This window comes from Mesoplodon bidens (genome assembly GCF_964165515.1).
Source record: "Mesoplodon bidens genome assembly, chromosome: 4".
NCBI lineage: Eukaryota > Metazoa > Chordata > Mammalia > Artiodactyla > Ziphiidae > Mesoplodon > Mesoplodon bidens.
The window spans coordinates 63,460,600-63,484,313 of NC_138160.1; the positions used below are offsets into that span (position 1 = coordinate 63,460,600).

A 23,714-nucleotide genomic window follows, 5' to 3' on the forward strand; every position below is an offset into this window, starting at 1 on the left:
CAGCTTGACTCACTGTAGAAATGTAGAATAGACTCAGTCAACTATTCCTTTGCCTCTAATATCACTTAAGAAAATTCTCTACACCTGGCCTGAAACTTTTAGGTTTTAAAGATGATATGGTTATACTCTGAGTAGAATTTTTTCCCTCCAGAAGTTTAGTATTTAGTATTCCATCATCCCATGTTGTGGAAAATCGGATTATTCTTAAATCATAAACATTCTAAAGAGACATATCATAACTTGCCAAACGGGTATTATTTTAGAATATTTTGAGGTATAACATTAAGAACCTGTTAGCTCTTCCTAATTCAAATAATTCATTGATGCTGTTTATTCAGCATCTGACAGTTTGGCTGTTTTCTGTTCTGTCATTCCATTTCCTGGCTTAATTTACGTAGCTAGTTCTCTTGTTAGGGCAAGGCATTGTCGGCTTCTTAGCCCAGACCGCTTTTTTGTGACGTGTAATGTTGCCATGACACTTTCCTCTTCTGCTGTACAGAAGGTTGCTGTAATAATTCTAAACCCAAAAGTAGCTTTAAATATTCATTGTGGCATAAAATTATAAACTTTTTTGTTCTTTATAAGTGGGTGCATTCAGAGGACAGGGATTATTTAGGTTCATAAAATGCCTCACAGGATGGATAATTTAGGCCTAAAGAAGACTCGGTTGTACACGTTTCTGTTTATGATCTTTCCCTATTTTCGGTGACTGTCAGGGCATTGTGTATCTGACCTTTTATTTTTCTACTTAAATTCAGCTACCCTTCCTCCTCTCAAAGTAAAGCTTTACATTTATAGCATATTCTTTCTACTTTCTACTGTTGGTTTCCTTTTATGTAAATGTGATTTTTGAAATAGCATTTCTGGTCCTCTCTACTTACTTATAAAAAGTTTTCAGGTGCATCTTTGTGTTACCTTATCGTCATCTTTCTTCTCAAATCTGTTCTTATTTTCAATATTTGAAATATTTCAATATTCAAAAATAAAGTTCATATTTTCAAAATATATATTTCACATTTGGCAACCATCCTAATTTCTTCTTGATTAAAAGCTATTTGATTTCCATTGCTAACTTGCCCATTGTCTTACATCAAGGTAGGTAGTGCAGAATTAGCATTGGAATTTAGATCACCTGATTCCTAGTCAATTGCTGATGGCACTATATATTCTCTGTTTGCATTTCTTTCACCAAAATTCTTGTTTTGTGTTTGGAGCTTGGACTTGAGGCTCTCATGTAGTATTTAAAAGTTTTGGCTCAAGAGTTAAACAAACAAACAAAAAACCCAAAACTGCATTTAATCTTGGCTTTGTCACTGACCAGCCGTGAAACCTTGGAAAGTTTCTTAGCCTCTCTATGCCTTTAGTTTACTATTATGTAGAATAGAATAATATCAATAGTACCTTCTCCATAGGATTGTTAATAGGATTAGGTGAACATACATTTAGTGTGTTATCAGTGCTCAATGCATGGTGCCTTTAATTAGATAATAATAGGTAGTATTAATAGGAATTCAAGGAACTGTATTTAATTATAGTTGACGATATTATTCTTAGCTTATTAATTTGGTGAAGTTCATGTTACCTTTGAATCTTCTAGAGTGCTAATAGTACCTGTTTGGCGGGTCATAGTTGAGGAATCAAGGCTAAAAATAATTAAGTGGTTTGCCCTAGGTCACCCTACTAAGAGTATAGACCCAGGTTGTCTGAATCCTAGTGCTTTGTCACTTCACATGCTTCCTCCCTAATAAAAGAACTTTATATTAAAATTGAGCAACTGTCCATTTTATTTTGGCCTCAAACATTAATTCTACTCTATTGAAATAATCTATTTAAAATGATGTACAATTCAGTGTTCTTATTTATCTTTTTAGTTGCAGTAATATCAGTGGTATCCTAAGAGTTTAGTTGAAGTTGAAAATTGAAAACTTTGTCTTAAAAAGAGACCCATGGGCTTCCCTGGTGGTGCAGTGGTTAAGAATCCGCCTGCCAATGCAGGGGACATGGGTTCGAGCCCTGGTCCGGGAAGATCCCACATGCCGTGGAGCAACTAAGCCTGTGCTCTAGAGCCCACAAGCCACAACTACTGAAGCCCGCAGGCCTTGAGTCCGTGCTCTGCAACAAGAGAAGCCACCGCAATGAGAAGCCCGCACACCGCAACTAGAGAAAGCCCGCACGCAGCAACGAAGACCCAACGCAGCCAAAAAAAAAAAAAAAAAAAGAGAGACCCATAATTCAAGGATGTTACCCATTTTGTTTTCATTTACAATAAAGTGGATGCCACTCTTCCCTTAGCCATTTAAAATTTTAAGACTGGAGATTGGATAGCAACAGGAAAGGATTTTTTTCTTTATCTTTCAGCATTAATCTGGAACATAGTGGTAGTAATTTATGGTCTGTGGTATTTTATGTTCATGTGAACTGCATGAGTTCCCACTCTCTTTTCCTCAGGTCGATATTTTAAAAAAGAGTCCATTGAGCTGCCGATTATATTTCATCAAATTAAGATGCATCATTATTTTATTTAACTCTGTTTCAGTTATCTATTGCTGTGTAACAAATACATGCAAAATCCGCAGATATGGAGGCCGACTGCATTACACCAGTTTGTATAAGGGACTTGAGCATCTGAGGATTTTGGTATCCAAGGGGGCTCCTGGAACCAATACCCTGCTTATAGCAAGGGACGATTGACTGTAATCCCAAAATGTAGTGGCTTGAAACAAAAATTATTTGCTCAGTATTTTGTTATTTGAGCTACATGTAGCTGGACAGTTTGTTTTTAAATGTTATTGTCTAGAGTCACTCATGTGGCTTCAATCATCCAGCAGCTTGACTAGAGTGGGATGGTTTAAGATGTCCTCGCTCAAGTACCTGGCAGTTACCTGGGGCTGTCAGTGGGGGCAGCGATTGGTGCTCTTTCATGTGGCCTTTCCTAGGAATAGCCTGGGCTTTTTACGTGGTGGTAGCAGTGTTCCAAGAGGACAAGAGTGAAAGCCACAAGGCTTCTTGAGTCAGTTCACTTCTGCTACATTCTTTTAGTTGAAACAAGCCACAAAACCAGCCCAGATTCAGAAAAGGAGTGGGAGGATTAGACTTCACATCTTGATGAAAGGAACTCTGTCCCTCTTGATACAGACCTAGGAACTGAAAAGATAAACCCAGTGTAAAATGGTGAGACAGGTACAGGATAACCTCAATAGAACTCCCATCAAATGGAGGAGGAGTGGGAGGCACGTAGCAGTTGCTGGTACAAATAGCAGGTCTGAAATCCAGCCAGGCTCATTAGTCAGGGTCCCCTGCTTTGGGGGCAATGAGAGTTCTTTGATTAGGGCCCAGTTCTACTACCTTGGAAGTCTTTTTCTAATCTTATTTTCTTCTGCTTTTGGCTCTACCCTCTGAGAAGTCCTTTTCTGTAAATTACCTCAGTTTGTAACTGAGTAGTATTTTCAGTCTGCTTCCTTCCCATTGAAAATTGGGAGTCCAGAAACCTCTTTTCAATTTGAAATGTCTCTGTTTCTTTTAGTCCAGGCTGGTACAACCCTCTTAACAATTTGTTAATCTTATCTGGGTTCAAACTATCGCTTAAAACACGTCTGTAGTTCTTTTTGAGACAGTCTTCTTTATTTAGGGTATAGTGTCAGGGTGCTATGGATCAACGCTCTTAAGATATGTAAAAACCTTTTGTCTATAGATTATCTCCTAGGGCAGTGTAAGCTCCCAGGCAGGTACAATGGGATGCTGCTAGTGTGGGCGGGGTACCTCTCACAAATGCTAAATGACAAAACCAGTGTTTGAGCATGTTTTATTTTGGTCCTTGGCTTTAACAATAATTGTAACAGAAATGATGGTGAGTGTGAAAATTTTGAATATAAACTGTTCTTTTGCTGATGTTGCCCCCCCGCCCCACCACCAGAAAGGTTTTTTGGAGTGCAGTTAATATTTACTAGTGTCAAATGCAGATCCAGGAAACTTACTGGATATTTTCTTAATATGAATCACAGTGTTATGTAGTTCCTGAAAATACATATTGGATTAATGAAGTTAGTGACCAGTTCTTAAAAATGAATCTACAGTATTCTGTTCTTGTCCATCCAGTGAATATTGTCTTCAGTTCCAAGTGCATATTTAAAGACTGGTTTGAACAAGATAGGTTGTTCCCAAGAAGAAGACAGAATGACCATGGGTCTGGAATCAAGTCCTAGGAAAATTAAGTTTACTCAATGGGTTTAGTCTATAGAAGGCTAAAGGGAAGTTTGAGATATACAGATGCTTGAAGGGTTCTTAGTTGGTTGAATGAATAAATTTGTTCTTGCTTCAGGAAAAAAAAGGCCAATGGGCAGAGTTTATATGAAAATAGATTTTGTCCTAACATAAAGATTTTTAAAAGTCTATTAGAATAGCCTGACAATGCTCTTTTGGTATGGAGTTCCCCAGCACTTGAAGGAATTCAAACAGAATTTCAATAACCTATCACAGATGCTAAGGCAGAGATTTGTGTCTCAAGTTTTTTTCTACTTTAAAACTCTCTGTTACATCTTTGTACCCTTATGGACCATTTTGTGAATGCATAAGTTCTCTCATGTTTTAATCTACTGGTTATTGGAATTGAGTCTGATCATCTCAGAGAAGAGTAGGTTTATGTTCTAGGGTGCTGTGCTCTGAGCCCCAGCATCTACTGAGGGAGCAGCCTGAAGTGATTACTTACACATAGGCGAACATGTCCTTTACCGTGTTATGCTTGCCATGCTGGTCTTAGCTGAATGATCTTATCAAGCAGAAGCCAGTCTTTGAGCTGATCAGGAACAGATAAGATCGCTTGGTCCAAAAACTTTGCCCCAACAAGAACAGTGATAGTTAACTGAGCTATCTTTCTCAGGAACGTGAACTGAGAGCACAGAGAAAAAGTCAGGTAGTTGTAGTGAGGATAACCATGGAAAGACATGGGGAAAGAGCCAAATTATCTATCATGCAAATCATGAAGCACTGGAGTAGGAATCATCTGACCAGGGCTTCTGAGGTCATTTTATAGAATTCCAGTCCCTTATTCGAGCTGCTCTTGAACTACAAGAGATATTGCCATGTTTTGAAGAATTCCAGCCTCTGTGAAACCTGGCATCCTTCTTTCTGTGTGCAGAGTTTGTTTCTTTCAACCAGAATTGCCTAAAGGTAAATGCAAAGCAATATCTTCTTGCCCAAATAGTGATAGAATCAAACCTGTAGGGACTTCCCTGGTGGTGCAGTGGTTAAGAATCTGCCTGCCAATGCTGGGGATGCGGGTTCGATCTGTGGTCGGGGAAGATCCCACATGCCGCGGAGCAACTATGTCCATGCACCACAACTACTGAACCTGCGCTCTAGAGCCCACGAGCCACAACTACTGAAGCCCGCGCACCTAGAGCCCGTGCTCCACAACAAGAGAAGCCACCACACTGAGGAGGCTGTGCAACAAAGAGTAGCTCCCGCTCGCCACAACTAGAGAAAGCTGCGTGCAGCACTGAAGACCCAATGCAGCCAAAAAAAAAAAAAAAAAATCAAACCTGTATTTAGGGACTTCCCTGGTTGTGCAGTGGTTAAGAATCCACCTGCCAATGCAGGGGACACGAGTTTGAGCCCTGGTCCGGGAAGATCCCACATGCCACAGTGCAACTAAGTCCGGGTGCCACAGCTGCTGAGTCTGTGCTCTGGAGCCTGTAAGCCACAACTACTGAGCCCACGTGCCACAACTACTGAAGTCTGCACGCCTAGAGCCCGTGCTCCACATCAAAGACAAGCCACCACGAGAAGCCTGCGCACCGCAACAAAGAGTAGCCCCTGCTCACTGCAACTAGAGAAGGCCCGCATGCAGCAACGAAGACCCAACGCAGCCAAAAATAGATAAATAAATTTATGAAAAAAGAAAAAAACCTGTATTTAGACCGAATACAGATAAAAATGATAGAAGAGGTCTACATGATATAGTTAATGTTGTACTTAGTTTTTGGTGGTAATGAAAGTCCAAACGCTATGGGATGTTTTTAAATCACAAGAAGGAAATTTCCCAACTTTTAATAGGTATGGGCATAAAAGACGATGTTGGAGGTTGGTTGGATTTGACTTTGTACCAAGTGTCTTCCCTGCGCAAGAAATGCCACAAGAAATCCTTGTGTGTATGCAGATAGCAATCTCAATAATCTCCTTCTCCCTGACGTTTGGCATGGGGTGCTTATAAGAATTAGTAATGCCAGTTCATCAGTTGATGGACATTTGGGTTGTTTCCACCTTTTGACTATTATGAATAATGGTGCTATAAACATCTGTATACAAGTTTTTGTTTGAACACTTATTTTAATTTCTGTTGGGTATATACCTAGGAGTAGAATCTCTGTGTCTTCTGGTAGCAATGCTGAATCATTTGCGGAATTGCCAGACAGTTTTCTAAAGTGGCTGCACCATTTTATATTCCCGCCAGCAGTGTATGAGGGTTCCGCTTTCTCTACATCCTAGTCAACATTTGTTGTTACCTGTTAATAAATCTAGCCATCCTAGTGAGTGTGAAGTATCTAATTTTGGTTTTGATTTGCATTCCCCTGATGACTGTATGATGTTAAACATATTTTATGTGCTTATTGGCCATTTGTGTATCATCTTTGGAGAAATGTCTATTCAGATCCTTTGCCCATTTTAAAATTGGGTTGCCTTTTTATTATTGAGTTGTAAGTGACTTTTTAAATATATTTTGGATATAAGTTCTTTATCCAGATATACGATTTACAAATATTTGCTCCCATTTTGTCGATTACTTTTTTACTTTCTTGTTAATGTCCTTTGAAGCACAAAAGTTCTAAATTCTGATTAAGTTCAAATTATCTATATTTAGTGGCTTTTGTTTTGATATTGTATCCAAGAATCCTTTGCCAAACCTGAGGTAATGAACATTTATCCCTGTGTTTTCTTCCAAGAGCTTTATAGTTTTAGCTCTTACTCTTACTTACTTTAGCTCTTAGCTTTATGATTCATTTTGAGTTAATTTTTGTACAGGGTGTGAAGTAAGGTCGAACTTCATTCTTTTGAATGTGGATATCCAGTTGTTCCAACACCATTTGTTGAACAGACTGTTCTTTCTCCTTTGAATGATCTTGGCACCCTCGTTGAAAAATCTCTATTCTTAATCTGTGTTCTTGCAAAAGAAATGAAATATTTTAGTTAAAAAAGCCCTTCGTATTTCATGCAAAATGGCTCCCAAATACCTGCTGAAGTCCCTAGAGTATATATATTAGCTTTCCCAGCTTCCCAAATTGCCAGAGCTAGTGTTGCAACTCCTTCTAATCTCTGCTTGTTTCAAAGCGTAAAAAAAAAAAAAGTAATAGTGGGTTTTATAGTTGTTTTTAGAACGTAATTCTAAATACAAAAATATTACCAACTTGATACTTCTCCTTTTCTTTAAAAGAAACACTTCCATTTATTTTACAGAGTACAGATGAATTACTGAATTTTTTTTGCATATCAGCAGAATTGTTGGAACCTCTTGAAAGAATAAAGCAAGAAATAAGTGTATATTATAAAGTGTAGTGCATTTTGAGTATTGATGAGGTCAAACTAGGAAGAAAGGATTTGTGATAGGTATGCATTATAATTCTAAATTGATTGTTAATAGAAGAAAAATAAATCAGACATTTGAATGCAAGTGATTTAGTATATGTAGCTATTACAGATTTTTTCTTATCAAACACAGCCAAAACAATGCATATCATAGAAAAAACAATATGTACACAACAAATACTGGATGTTTCCACTTTGTTCAAGAGAAATAAGCAAAGGCAGAGTTGTATATATGCTACTGGCAGTCATTTTATCTGTGAGAACCCTCCAGTGGTGGTTAGAATTCTCATATAGTGATGTGGAATATATGTGGAAGGTGGTAGGTGATAGGAGATAGGAAAAAATATGGGCCAGGGCTTCCCTGGTGGCACAGTGGTTGAGAGTCCGCCTGCTGATGCAGGGGACACGGGTTCGTGCCCCGGTCTAGGAGGATCCCACATGCCGCAGAGCGGCTGGGCCCGTGAGCCATGGCTGCTGAGTCTGCGCGTCCAGAGCCTGTGCTCCGCAACGGGAGAGGCCACAACAGTGAGAGGCCTGCGTATCGCAAAAAAAAAAAAAAAAAAAAAATATGGGCCAGTCACAGCAGGGGCTGGTGTACTAGTGTAATTTTACTACCGTTTAGCAATTTTCCCGAAGCTGTTGATGCTTCTTTTGCGTTGATTTAGCCTGTCTTGTGGTTTTATTTATGGCCTAGCATACCTAATTTTTGGCATCTCAAATAGTCATAAATTTTAGTGAATTGCTCATAAGTAAGTGGCATATTATAAAAATGTAAATTAATGTATTCCCTAAGCTTCAAAGAGTGTTACATGCTTTTTCTACTTGATTAAAAAAATTTTTATGGAAATGTTTATATTGGAATCTCAGGGGAACTTAACCACCATTTAGAGTTGAGGCCATAAGAAAATATTCTATGAGCTATATATATTGCAGACAAACATTTCTGTGTTCTTAGCCTGGTGCTGGGGGCTTAGAGGAAGAAGTTAATGAAGTTTACAGAGGTGGCCCAGGGGGAGTAGGTAAAAGGGTGGCTTTGGAACCAGGCAGCCTAGATTTGCTTGTCTGCCTCCTAGCTAGGTGACCTTAGGCAAATTGCTTAATTTTTCTGCCTTCAGTATTTTTTTTATTTTTTTACATTTCTTAAAGTTCCAGAAGTTTAGCTTTTGAATTAAGACAAAGATGGGAAGCTCTTAAAATAACAGATAAAGGAAATAAATTATGGTGCAAGATTATCTTTGGTTGCAACATGTGATTATTTATTCTTCTCGTTTATTTTATCCCTAAATTGCCTATGTTTCCTAAGGCAGACTCTAATTTTTATTAACTTTTAAACTTTTGGTATCAACAGAAATAGCAACAAAAACAAAACATAGAAATTACTGGTTGTCTTACAAAATGTGGGGATTTTAGAAGCTATTATATATCACAACCTGAACTGAGGGTAGTAATAATGAGAGCTCATTTTATTTTTATGACAAATCACCTTGTGATGTAAACTTTGTTTAAATGTTGGAAAGTTGTACACTTGGTTGTTTAATGTTGATGATTTTTGAAAAGGCTATCTAGTGTTCTTTTTATTATATTTGAGTCTAATATTTTTTAAAGTTGTGATTATGATTACTTTTTGACATCATGGGAAGTTAGCAGGAGATGAATCCCTGGTGTCACAGTTGGAACTCTGAACATTTTCTCCCCATGGATATATAGTTGTAGATTTGGATTTGGTGGTATGATTTTAAGTACTGGTCTGAAGAGCTTAACCACTAAGTTAACAAGAGTAGGTCATTTAGCCAGAAATCATTTCATAAGAAAATGTTCTGGGGGCTTCCCTGGTGGCACAGTGGTTAAGAATCTGCCTGTCAGTGCAGGGGACACAGGTTCGACCCTTGGTCCGGGAAGATCCCACATGCCGTGGAGCAACTAAGCCCGTGTGCCACAACTACTGAGCCTGTGCTCCAGAGCCCATGAGCCACAACCACTGAAGCCCACGCCTAGAGCCCATGCAACAAGAGAAGCCACTGCAATGAGAAGCCTGCGCACTGTGATGAAGAGTAGCCCCCGCTCTCTGCAACTAGAGAAAGAAAGCCTGTGCTCAGCAATGAAGACCCAATGCAGCCAAAAATAAATAAATTAAAAAAATGTTCTGTAAAACATATATTTAATCTGAGGTGGAAAAACTACATTTAAAAGTTGACTGCCGCAGCTCATGTAGCTCAATATCAAAAAAACAGCCCAGTCCAAAAATGGGCAGAAGACTTAAATAGACATTTCTCCAAAATGTATTGTATTGCCAACAAACACATGAAAAGATGCTCAACATCACTAATCGTTAGAGAAATGCAAATCAAAACTACAATGAGGTGTCACCTCACACTGGTCAGAATGGCTATCATCAAAAAATCTACAAACAATAAATGCTGGAGAGGTTGTGGAGAAGAGGGAACCCTCTTGTACTGCTGGTGGGAATGTAAATTGATACACCACTATGGAGAACAGTATGGAGGTTCCTTAAAAAACCAAAAATAGAACTACCATATGACCCAGCAATCACTACTGGGCATATACCCTGAGGAAACCATAATTCAAAAAGAGTCATGTACCACAATATTCACTGCAGCTCTATTTACAGTAGCCAGGACATGGAAGCAAGCTAAGTGTCCATCGACAGATGACTGGATAAAGAAGATGTGGCACATATATACAATGGAATATTACTCAGCCATAAAAAGAAATGAAATTGAGTTATTTGTAGTGAGGTGGATGGACCTAGAGTCTGTCATACAGAGTGAAGTAAGTCAGAAAGAAAAACAAATACCATATGCTAACACATATATATGGAATCTAAAAAAAAAAAAAAAGGACAGGAATAAAGATGCAGATGTAGAGAATGGACTTGAGGAAATGGGGAAGGGGAAGGGTAAGCTGGGACGAAGTGAGAGAGTGGCAGGGACATATATACACTACCAAATGTAAAATAGATAGCTAGTGGGAAGCCCCACATAGCACAGGGAGATCAGCTTGATGCTTTGTGTCCACCTGGAGGGGTGGGATGGGGGGGTGGGAGAGAGACGCAAGAGGGAGGAGATATGGGGACATATGTATATGTATAGCTGATTCACTTTGTTATACAGCAGAAACTAACACACCATTGTAAAGCAAATATACTCCAATAAAGATGTTAAAAAAAAAAAGTTGACTGCCTATAATATGACCAAAATACTAAGACTTTAAAAAATTTTTTTCACAGGTCTTTGCTTGCCACATTTAGCGGTAATTGTTTTGCTATTTCAGTATTTAATATGAATGACAGAAAACTCATTAATCTTGGTGGAGAACCACTATGTATGATAAAACAAACTTTTTGTTGCAAAAATCTCTTGAGAGTTTATTGGAAATAAGGGATGTCCTCCCATCCTTAGGATATCAGTTCAGTGGCTCATTCATTAGTGGTCATTTGAGCTTGGCAGTCAGTTGAACAGACATATGACGAATATTTTCCTGTTCTTTGTGATCAACCTTTTTCTTTTTATGTCTGTGCATTAGTATTGGGGCACCTAGCTCTTTTAGCTACCCAATTTCTCAAATTTCAGAAGAAATGTTCATGATTCCATATAATAGAATGCTAAAATAAAGTATCCAGTTTGTAAGTATTCAAACTCTAGTGTCATTGTAGTCTCCGTTTGCCAATCCCCCTACCCCATCCCTTTTCACTTTCCTAATGAGCGTTTCTCTATTTAATGAGGGCAGTGAGTGATTTGGTACTTAGATTTTGAAGACATATGGATTTATAGCTGGTTGGCAACATTTCTTCCAAGAAATGTTACATCTGATTATCTTTTTAAAACACAACTTTGAGATATAATTCATATACCATACAGTTCACCAATTTAACGGGTACAATTTAGTGATTTTTAGTATTTTTGCAGTTGTGCAGTCATTACTACTATCAATTTTTGAACATTTTCATCACCCCATAAAGAAACCCCATACCCTTTAGCAGCCATTCCCCATTTCCCTCCCAACTTCTCCAGCACTAGGCAGCCACTAATATTCTTTCTGGATATTTCATACAAATGGAATCATACAGTATGTAGTCTTTATGACTGGTAGCTTTCATATAGCATCATGTGTTTAAGGTTCATCCATATTATAGCATGTCAGGACTTCATTTCTTTTTATTGTCAAATTATAATTCCATTGCATGGGTATACTACATTTTATTTGTACATTTGTCAGTTGATATAAATTTGGGTTGTTTCTAACTTTTGGCTGTTAGGGATCATGCTGCTATGAATATTTGTACAAGTTTTTTACAAGTGGATGTATGGATGTGTACCTAGGAGTGGAATTGCTAGGTCATTTGGTAATTGCCAAAGTATTTTCCAAAATGGCTGTACCATTTTACATTCTTACCAGGAGAGTGTAAGGATTCTAGTTTTTTGACATCCTTGCCAATACTATCTTCTCTATTATAGCTATTCTAGTAGTGTGAAGTGGTATCTCAGTATGGTTTTGATTTGCATTTCCCTGATAGCTAGTGATGCTGAGTGTCTTTTCATGTGCTTAGTGGCCATTTGTACATTTTCTTTAGAGAAATGTCTATTCAGATCCTTTGCCCATTTAAAAATTGTTGTGTTTTTATTACTGAGATAAAGTTTTTTATATATATTCTAGGTACAGGTCACTTATCAAATATATGTGAAAATTTTCTCCAATTTTGTAGGTTGTCTTTTTACTTTCTTGATGGTGTACTTTATAGCAGGAAAGTTTTAAATTTTGATGAAGTCCAGTTATCTGTTTTTTTCTTCTGTTGCTTATGCTTTTGGTGTTATATCTAAGAAGACATTGTCTAACCCAAGGTCATGAAGATTTACTCCTGTGTTTTCTTCTAAGCGTTTTATAATTTTAGTGCATATATTTTGGGCTTTGATTCATTTTGAGTTAATTTTTGTATATGGTCAGAGGTGTCAGTTCTCTAAAGTTACTTAACTTTTAAAATCTTTAAGGATTTATTATAGATGTAGGACACTTTGATACTATCTTAATGTTCATTTCTTTACCCTGTTGGTTTAAGAAATCATTTGTTAGGTTTCTAGCCACTGCTCTATCTTTAGACATATTGTCTTGTTTTGTCTGGCTTTCATGTAATTCATGTAGCTCAAAATGGTGCCACATAATAAATATGCAGTTTGGAATTGTAGGACCCCTTTACTTTAGTGATATGGCATTTGCTAATTCTTTTGCCAGTGGACTATTTTCTGTTATTTTGGTTAGATGGTTAATGTGGATCCAGTGGCATAATTTGAAAAACAAGCCAAGCATATCCTCTGTCTTTATCACCATTATATTTAAACTTTAGTATTTGCCAGTTTGATAAGGTCTTTATAGTTACTTAAAGTTTTTGTGTAATTGCTGTGATCGTATTAGAGATTAAACAGTTTCAAATTCAGTTGTCTTCTAGAGGTTATTATCATTGAAGATGGAACAAGAGTAGATTATTTATTTAGCCAAAAATTTATGGAGCACTGAAAGTGAATCAGACACTGTGATAGTCACTAGGAATACAGAGATGAAGAAGTCCCTGATGTTAAGGATCCACACTTGAGTTGGGAGACATAATGTGCAATTAAGTGCTTTGAAGGAGAAAGAATTGGTCAGTATTGTAGCCTCAGTTCCCCTGAATGCAGAGTCTGAGGCAGAAAGCTTAGGTGTTGTTATAGTTTGCCTCCCTCATTTTATAGATGGGAAAATTCAGACACAGAGGTTAATAGTTCCAAGTTTAGTCATGAATTACAGAACTTGGATGAAAACTATTCCATGAATGACTTTCATAAGGATAGAGGATTTCTTAAAGCAACTGCTCAGAGTGCTGTTGGCAGTATAAAATAGAACATATATATACACAATATAATATAGAATAGAAAGCACCAGATCTCTTAATTTCATTTTGACTGTGGGCTAAGAAACTAGAGTTTCTTGCTTTCTATATTATTTAAGTCCCTTCCATAGATCATTAATTATCTGGATGAAATTTTCACCAAATTATATTATGTTCAGAAATTATGTTTTGTTTCCAAAGAATTCTTCCTTTAGAATGTAGAGGGGCTAGATAGTGAAATAATTTTTTTTTTGGCACTTAATGCTGGTGTTAACATGGACAAAAATTGCAATTTAAGGTGTGGTTTGTTAACTTTTAAGTTGCACTTATGAGGTAAATCTGCTTGGGTGTGTTTGCTTCAGTTGTTTCTAATCTACTAAGGAGAGATCTGGTCCATAAAAAATTAGTTTTGAGTCTCTCAGGTTTGAGTTAAAATTGTCATGACTTGCAGTGACAATGAATATTAATTTTTCAACATCATGATTTATTGAATAATTCCTAGTGATTATTAAGCACTCCTTATAATGAGTTATAGAAGTTTTGCTAAATGTTTTAGAGTCTTGCTGAGATTTTTAATGGCTTCTTGTAGTAGTTCCCCCTCCCCCCTTGAAATTCTCAGTGTCTTTTAAATTCATATGATTACAATAGCGTTGAGAAGTATAGACTAGGAAAAAAGTTTTACTCTCTGAAGGTAGTACCTCTCATAGCCCCTAGTTTGGGACTTTTCTTGTTTAATCAAGTTGCGTAGTCTAGTGTGTAATATTGATTGGATTAAGCAGAGCTATTGAGTATTTTAATTAAGTTTTGTGGAGCAATGCAGTGTTTAATTCAGCCTTTTTCTTTTGAAGACATATTGTTTGAAACACAAATTTGTATTCTTTATCAGATTTTCTTCTAAAAACTTGGTCTTTGGAGTCAGATTTGAAATTGAATCTTGACCATGTCACTTGTTAACTATATGACTTTGGGCAAATTACTTAAATATCTCTGAGCTAGTATTCTCAGCAGTGAAAGAAAGCATATAGAATCTAAGTCATAGGGGTGCTCTGAGGATTACATGAGATAATTTAAAAATCTAGTATTGTGCTAAACTAGATGAATTCTTTCTCTCTCCTTCAGTCTGTCTTTGCTTTAGCTATCTTCAATTTCCCATAGGTTTCCTTGATAGAATTGTAAGTATTCATCTTTTTCTGAATTTTTAAAAATATTTAAATTATTGTCTTCTGATATCTCATGAAAAAGTGTGAGGAAAGTGAAAAAATATGGTCAAAGTCTGCTACTGTGTTGTATAAGAACGTTGGCTTGGAAAACTTCTGATCAGGTCTCTTGTCATCTTTTGTAATTTTGAAAAACTTCGAGGGAATTTAGCTTTAAGTCTGAGTTTGTTTTCCTTTTTGTAACATACTGAATTTGCCCAAATGGATGAAAGTGAAATTATTAGCCATTCTTGAATAAATTATAATGACTAGATCAGCACTGTTGAATCAAATATTTGTGCCACATGTAATTTAAAATTTTGCAGTAGCCATATGGAAAAAAATCAGGTGAAATTAATTTTTTTTTTCTTTTTTTTGCGGTACGCGGGCCTCTCGCTGTTGTGGCCTCTCCCGCTGCGGAGCACAGGCTCCGGACGCGCAGGCTCAGCGGCCATGGCTCACGGGCCCAGCCGCTCCACGGCATGTGGGATCTTCCAGGACTGGGGCACGAACCCAGTGTCCCCTGCATCGGCAGGCGGACTCTCAACCATTGCGCCACCAGGGAAGCCCGAAATTAATTTTAATAATATATTTAACCCCATATATACAAAATATCTTTCAACACATAATCAACATAACAGTTATTGATATTTTACATTGTTTTGTGCTTTGAAGTCAAAAACATGTTATGTTTTATACTTTCAGCACATTTCAATTTGGACTAGATATATTTCAAGAGCTACATGTGGCTAGTGGCCACTACATTATATAGCAAAGGTCTACGTGAGTAAAATATAATATTACAGCAGTAGTGGGCTTTAGCTGTGTTTGATAAAAATGTCAGTGGTTATCACTGGTTTAAAGCTTGTCTTCATGCCTTAGCAGTCATTTATGTGGGTGGTAAGAATTTACCCATCTTTGCAATCTCTATCCCATAAATGATTTTACCAGTTATTCATTGTCCATTCCCAAAGATTCGTAAATTTTCATAGGCCCAAAATATGCTCTTCGATTATTGAGAGCATAAACCAAACTTAATATATGTTTGTTCCCTTCACATTCATCAAATCTGTAGGTGTGACATGAGCAAGATCGTATTTTGAGGAGCTCATCCTGGATCACTGTGACGAATACGTTGGGGAAGGGGTCAGAAGATTGGGGGGAACAGTAAGAAGGCCATTGCAGTTTACATGTGAGAAATACTGGCAGCTAATGGGAGGGAGTATGGGTTGGGAGTTGGAGAAGTGGAAAGAAAGAAGGGGGCTGATAGTAGCTTGAGAGTTATTGAAGGAATGCTTTTGGTTTTCTTTGCTTGTGTGCATTTTAAAGATGATTGAGACTTGAAATGTAGATGTGAGGCATCCTGTTGAGAGGAAGCAGATGAACATGAGAGAAAAGGGTAACTGGTAGGGTGATCCTGAGCAAAGATGGGAAGAGGTGAAACTTGTATATAAAGAGAGGTTTGGGCTTCCCTGGTGGCGCAGTGGTTGAGAGTCCGCCTGCCGATGGAGGGGACACGGGTTCGTGCCCCAGTCCAGGAAGATCCCACATGCCGCGGAGCGGCTGGGCCCGTGAGCCATGGCCGCTGAGCCTGTGCGTCCGGAGCCTGTGCTCCGCAACGGGAGAGGCCACAACAGTGAGAGGCCCACATACCGCAAAAAAAAAAAAAAAAAAAGAGGTTTGTTGTTGTTGTTTTTTTAAAAATAGGTTTTGTCAAGTTGGCTTAAACTTTAGGACTGTGGGGAATATCTATCACTAAGAAAAATAAAGGATAAATTAGAGTTGTACTCTCCTCCCTCTCTTTTAAATTGGAAGGGAGAGAGAAGGTGAAATTAGAGTTAAATTAAGAAGTGATAGAGAACGGACTTGTGGTTGCAAAGGGGGAGGGGGTTGGGAGAGGGATGGAGTGGGAGGTTGGGATTAGCAGATGTAAGCTATTATATAGGGAATGGATAAAAACAAGGTCCTACTGTATAGCACAGAGAACTATATTCAGTATCCTATGCTAAATCATAATGGAAAAGAATATTAAAAAAAGAATGTATATATATGTGTAACTAGATCACTTTGTACAGAAATTGACACATTGTAAATCAACTATACTTGAGTAAAAAAAGTGATTGAGCAGCAGTTTTGGATCAGTAAGTATGTTTGTGATCAGTGTGTATACTAGGCGTCAGAAAATATACTTATTAAAATCTTTCTCACCCAGAAGATTTTATTTAAATATAGTTAATGGCAGTACACTGTTTTTTCCATAAAGTTTTAATGGAACACAAAATGGCAAAGAACATTGGTTCCACCTGTTCTGGTTTTAAGGCATGGAGATGCACTCAGGTTACCTCAGGTGATGGAGGTCTTTTTGTTTTGGATTCTTGGGGAGGGAAGGAAGCCCAACGCAGTCGATCTCTGTGGTTGTGATGAAACAGTTTCTGAGAGCTAACAAGGTGTTTCCTCAATCCATAGCCCCTGCCCTTTACCTCCCTCCTGCCAAACAGTGGAAACCATTTTCAGGTGAAATCAATATTTATAAAACATAAAAATTGAGCTTCACTGATTCAAGTGAAGGTTAGGGGGCTGATCTCTGCCAGCCTTTTTCCCCTCTTCCGCCCCTCTGACACTTCCTCCTCCTTTTCCATTCTTCCTGAGGCCCATCTGAGGATCTATAGGAACATGTGAAAACTCCTCTAACATCCTAACATCTAACATCCTCCTGAGGATGAGTCATTCCTCATCAACTAGAAGAGCAGTAACTCTCTTGGCCCTCTTTTTGCTTTGGTCACTCACTGGCAACTCCAGTAAATGCCATTCCCCTCAGGTGCTGAACCTACTGCCGCTTTTCTGGTCACCTTCTTATGACTTAGCTTCTATTTGTCTGTCTTTACACCATGAACTAGTGTCATCTGCTGCTGCTGCTACTGATTATAGTACAATCTTTATGTCTCATATTCAAGTGCCTCAACAAATAGGCTCTAATTGGATTGATTAGTTATTATCCAATATAGAGTCACTTCTGTTGGGGTCTGCTAGGCTCCCTCATGTCCAGTTCTAAAAATGGCTGCCGTTGGCACAGAGGCCCATTCTTCATCCTTTCACATGTAGCTAAGCTTCTGGGGTCACATGACACAGGGCTAGGTGGAGAACTCCTGATTGCTTTCCTCAGGAGGTGGCTGTGGTTGTTTTTTGGCCTATTCATTTCATAGGATGCTCTGTACGTTCTTGATACCTCAGTTAATCAAAAATGGACAGCTTTTTTTGTTTGATCCTATTTTGTTGGTAATAATGATAACAGCCTTAGCTATCACACAAGTGTTTTCCATGTGCAGGAATTGTATTAAGCATTTTACATGTAGTAGTTCATGAGCTATGTGATGCATTTTACTGATGAAAAACCTGAGTCACATTGAAATATGAAGTGCCTGTTCAATGTTTACAGCTTTTCATTAGTGGGGTGGGGAAGGTTGAAAACAGGCAGTCACCTTTTCAAACAATAAAAGACGTATAGTCTATAGCATAACATTTCAGAGCTGCAACTGACCAGGGCAGTCATCTATCATATTTCTCCTGTTTTACATATGAGGCAATTGAGAGTTTAGTTGACTTGCTTAAGGTTGCAGAGGCTAGTCATTTCCAGCGAACCCAGAGTTAATGATTCCTAGACCTAGTCCTCTTTTCTGCTTTAGAACAAGTACCTAAGACACAAAGTTTTGAATGTTAATTTTGAAACCCAAACCTATTAAGTGTTAGCAGATACAGTAAGTGGATACATAATGTATGGTTGTACACAATCATCCATGTAAGCTTTTTTTGTTTTTAGCCTACTGTTTAGCTTGAGGATGAGATATATATATATATATATATATATACACACACATACATACACAGAGAAGAGACTGGAGTTGATTATTCACAAGAAATATTTGTTGAAGAAACTATTATTATTATTATTATTTTTGGCTGAGCCAGGCGGCATGCAGGATCTTAGTTCCCTGCAGAAACTATTATTGAATTAATGTCCTCATGTCTAGCTGAAGGTGAAAGTACTTTCTTGCCAGGTTGGAATCTTCCTGTGGTTATATGTGGCAGTGATTGAGAAAGTCCAACATATAAAGCATGATGGAGGAAATCAGTTGAAATACAGTGAAGGTGCACAACCCTGGAGGGTTTGGTAAAGAAACTTGGATTAAAGATAGAAAAGAGCTAATTATGCTAGATGTAAAATATTTACTTATTCTCTTCTTTGAAAAAACATTTATTTTTGTAATGCATCTTGGTTTTTAATGAAACGTGACCATGGAGTTAAGTTGCTTACTAAAGGGTTAGCAGAATAGCCCTGGCTTGACTAAATGACATACCTTTATGGATAGTCAGGTCCAAAAAGGATATTTAAACTCTAAAGAATGTCTTGATTCTTGCAAGTTCGTAAAATACAGAAGTCTAGTACATTCCTCTAAGTCAATAAAATAAGACCAGGTCAGAATGCTTTCCTTGGTAGAAATGCAAATTCTCAGCCACCATCCTGCACATCAAGGTACGTTCAGAGTGGGCCTCAGCAGTTTGGGTTTTAACAAGCCCTCCAGGTGATTCCAGTGCTTGCGAAGTTTGAGAATCACTGTTATAGAAGCAACCAACTTAAGTTAAAACAATTTCATTTTGATTGTGTTGGAGAAGAAGTGAGATATTTTCCTGCTAAATTCTTAGAATCAGTAAACAACGAGCTCAACCAGTGTCTTCTCTGGATAAAGTTATGATTGTGGTAAACTGTTTTTCGTATATCTGATGGAAAGAGTATATATAGGCATTGGAAGTCCTGGCTTCCTAGTTTATCTCAGATATATGCTAATTAACCTTGAGGAAGTTTCTTTTTTACAGCCATATCTTCTTTTTCTGAAAAATGGGACAATACCATCCACCTGGGAGGATCATAGAAAGGGTTGGAAATAATGTAAATAAGTGCTCAATACTTAATAGGCATTGAAAGATCATTCATTATTACTTAAATCATCAGCTTTGTTGTTTTTCTCCCAGTTTAGAGACTATAGCTCCCTCAACACTGAAAAGCTAATTTGAAATGTTAATTATGTGATAATTCAGAGATATCAGTTCTTTATCTTCCTAAATCATTCTTTTTTTTTTTTTTTAGGGAGTGAGGTTTTTTTTTTTTAATTAATTTATTTATTTTTGGCTGTGTTGGGTCTTCATTTCTGTGCGAGGGCTTTCTCTAGTTGTGGCGAGCCGGGGCCACTCTTCATCGCGGTGCGCAGGCCTCTCACTGTCGCGGCCTCCCTTGTTGCAGAGCACACGCTCCAGACGCACAGGCTCAGTAGTTGTGGCTCACGGGCCCAGTTGCTCCACGGCATGTGGGATCTTCCCAGACCAGGGATCGAACCCGTGTCCCCTGCATTGGCAGGCAGATTCTCAACCACTGCACCACCAGGGAAGCCCCCAAATCATTCTTGCTAGATCATTCTTGGCATATAGTCTACTGCTTGGTCACCTAATACTATGTTAGGGGAAATTCCAGACCGACTAGAATTGAACTCAGTTCACTTGAGACAGTGATTTTAGCAAACTGCCAGTTAACTTTCAGCCTAGATTAAACTTTTCTAGAATCTAAAAGGAAACAAGATCATTTAAATTATTGTAGTCACAAGTAGAAAATTGGAAGAATGATTTCATTCTAGGCCTCTTTAGAACTAAGTTATACCTTATGTAGGATTAAAAAAAAGAATTTAATGTGAATTTGAATTTTAGGACACTTGATAATTGGATATATGTATTTGTAGAATGAAAGTTGGAACTCATTGTACTTAAGTAGCGTTGAGAGAATGACATTGATGGCATGAATGTTGGCTAAGCAGGATCCATCTTTCCGACCCTACCTTTTGCCTCCCCCCTTTTTTCTTTTTGAATTAATTTTCTTCTGTAATCGTGGAAAACATTTTCATGGTTCCAAAGGAAAAACTATAAAAGACGGTACATTCAGAGAAGTCTAGCTTCCAAGTTTATGCTGGCTGCTCACTGTTCTCTTCCTCTCCCTATAGGCAATCATTTTTGTTTGTTTTTGGTTTATTCTTTTTTTTTTTTTTTTTTTGTGGTACGTGGGCCTCTCACTGTTGTGGCCTCTCTCGTTGCGGAGCACAGGCTCCGGACGCGCAGGCTCAGCGGCCATGGCTCACGGGCCCAGCCGCTCCGCGGCATGTGGGATCTTCCCGGACCGGGGCACGAACCCACGTCCCCTGCATCGGCAGGAGGACTCTCAACCACTGCGCCACCAGGGAAGCCCGGTTTATTCTTTTTTTAAAAACAAAGACACACATTCATTTTTATCTTCCTTTGTGGATAAAAGGCAACATTATATTTACACTCTTCTGCACTTTACTTTTTCACTATTCCATAGCATGTAGATCTTATACCACTTTACAACTGCATAATACTCAGCTGCATAGTACTTTGTCATATAGATGTATTATAGTTTATTCAACCATCTTCTATTGATAGACATTTAGTTTGCTTCCATTCTTTGCTATTACAAATAGTATTTTGCAGTGTATCTTTGGAGTAAATTCCTAGAAATGAGATTGCGGGTCATAGTTTAAATGCAGATGTAGTTTTGCTAGCACTTGCCAACTTTCCCTCCATAGAGGTTGTAACAGTTTCTCTTCCTATTAGGAATGTGTGAGAATCTTTATTTCCTTACAGCTTTGTCAACAGAGTATGTCAGACTTTTGGATTTTTGCTAATCTGATACGTGAGAAATGATTACATCAGCATCCGTTGACTCTTGAACAACACAGGTTTGAACTTTGTGGGTCCACTTATATGTGGATTTTTTTTAATAGTAAATTTTATAGTACTACACGATCTGTGCTTGCTTGAATCTATGAATGCAGAACCATGGATGTGGAGTATAGGGAGGGCCAACTATAACTTATACAAGGAGTTTTGACTGAGCCGAGGGTTGGTGCCCCTAACCCCTGTGTTGTTGAAGGGTCAGCCGTAGTTTTAATTAGTGTTTCTCTTCTTATGAGTGAGAGTAAACATTAATTAAACATCTTTTCACTTAAACTTTTTGAATTAACTTCATATTTATGTTAATTTTTTAAGGAAGTATTTCTTGGTTATTACTGCTGCTACTGTTGTGAATAATTATTCTGGATTTCCCCCCCCCCACCAGAGGTCGTAATAATAATCACTCAAGAAACAGTATTACCTCTCATGTATGATTAAATAAAAACCTATTTACATATTTCTTGTATTCAGAGATGTCACAGGCTAATTTGGGAAAAAAGACTTGCATGAAGATCATCAAGGTTCAGTGAAATAAATGCTGATGGAGATAAATACCAGGTTCTGTGGGAGCATTGAGATTGGGATGGAGTGACTTGGATATCAGGAAGGTATCAGGAAGATTATTGGTTAGCATATGAGGTAGTCTTTGGGTTGAGTCTTTAAGGAAGAGGAGGAGATTGCTAGGCTGACCCTGCCTGGAAGAGTATTACTGCCAAAGGAAGCAATGCCAAGGAAGAATATGGTGTCTGAGCATTCACAGGTTGCCTGGTTTTGTGGTGGGTTGTGGTGGGCTGGGCGTTGTGACATGACTGCAGCTGGACCATCTGGATTTGCTAGGTCTCCAGTTTTTGACCCTGAGCCCACTTCTAAATTTAAGCACAACAATGCCAACTTGATTAAAAATTTGATTAAAATATTCATGTTTCTATTTTCTTAATTTTCCCCCTGAAGCATACATCCCCTCTTGATAATCTTCCTACTCATTTTTGTATAAACTGGGGAGGGTAACCCTGAGAGGAGGTAGAGTGATTTCTTTGCCCCCTTCCCATTTTATTGTTGAGCAAGCCTAAAGACTTTATTTTTCATCTCTGCTGTACTTTTAATTTATACTTACCGCTTGCTTATTGCTAAGTTCAAGGCTCCTTATATAGTAGCTTGTTGTTTTTTAAATTAATTAATTAATTAATTTTTGGCTGCATTGGGTCTTTGTTGCTGCACGTGGGGTTTCACTAGTTGTGGGAGCCAGGGCTACTCTTCGTTGCGGTGCACGGCCTTCTCATTGTGGTGGCTTCTTTTGTTGCGGAACACGGACTCTAGGCACGTGGGCTTCAGTAGTTGTGGCCTGCGGGCTCAGTAGTTGTGTCTCGTGGGCTCTAGAGTGCAGGCTCAGTATTTGTGACGCACGGGCTTAGTTACTCCGTGGCATGTGGGATCTTCCTGGACCAGGGCTCGAACCCATGTCCCCTGCATTGGCAGGCGGATTCTTCTTTTTTTTTTTCCTTGTGGTACACGGGCCTCTCACTGTTGTGGACTCTTCCGTTGAGGAGCATAGACTCTGGACGCGCAGGCTCAGCGGCCGTGGCTCACGGGCCCAGCCGCTCTGCGGCATGTGGGATCTTCCTGGACCAGGGCATGAACCCACGTCCCCTGCATCAGCAGACGGACTCCCAACCACCAGGCCACCAGGGAAGCCTGAGCAGGCGGATTCTTAACCACTGCGCCACTAGGGAGCCCAGTAGCTTGTTTTGTTTGGTTAAGGGAAAGGACTGGCAAGGTGTGAGGGTGGTTATAAGAGAGTTGATAAGGCTGGAAAGGTAGGCAGGGGCTAGTTGGAAACTTTGTATCTCATTTTGAGGAATGTGTATTTTATAGTTGAGTCTCTAAATCTGAAATGGATAAGGGGCAGAGGAGAGGGATTGGAGGAGGGAAATGAAAAGATTAGCTTTACATTTTTGAAAGGTAACTTTGATGACTGTGTTGAGGAAGATGGATTGGACAATGTACAGTGTAGACAAGGGAGCAATGGTCCCCAGACCAACAGCATCACCTGGGAACTTGTTAGAAATACAGATTCTCAGGTCCCACCCGGGACCTACTGAATCAGAAACTCTGGGAGTGGGGTACAGCAATCTGTGTTTTATTTGATTCTGGTGAATGTGAAAGTTTGAGACTAAGGATATGAAGGCTGATGAGGCTGTATATTATGGTTTGCAAATGCCTTTCACTTAATTATGTAGTTGATTTTGTTGAGATGATCATTAATTATATTT

The 23,714-nt window shown here is 38.5% G+C and overlaps 1 protein-coding gene across 1 annotated transcript in view; it reads left to right on the plus strand.

Moving 5' to 3' along the window:
• SCAMP1 (secretory carrier membrane protein 1) overlaps positions 1-23,714 on the plus strand; it is a 107,939-nt gene that overhangs the window by 1,373 nt on the left and 82,852 nt on the right. The gene's annotated exons all lie outside the window — the stretch shown is intronic.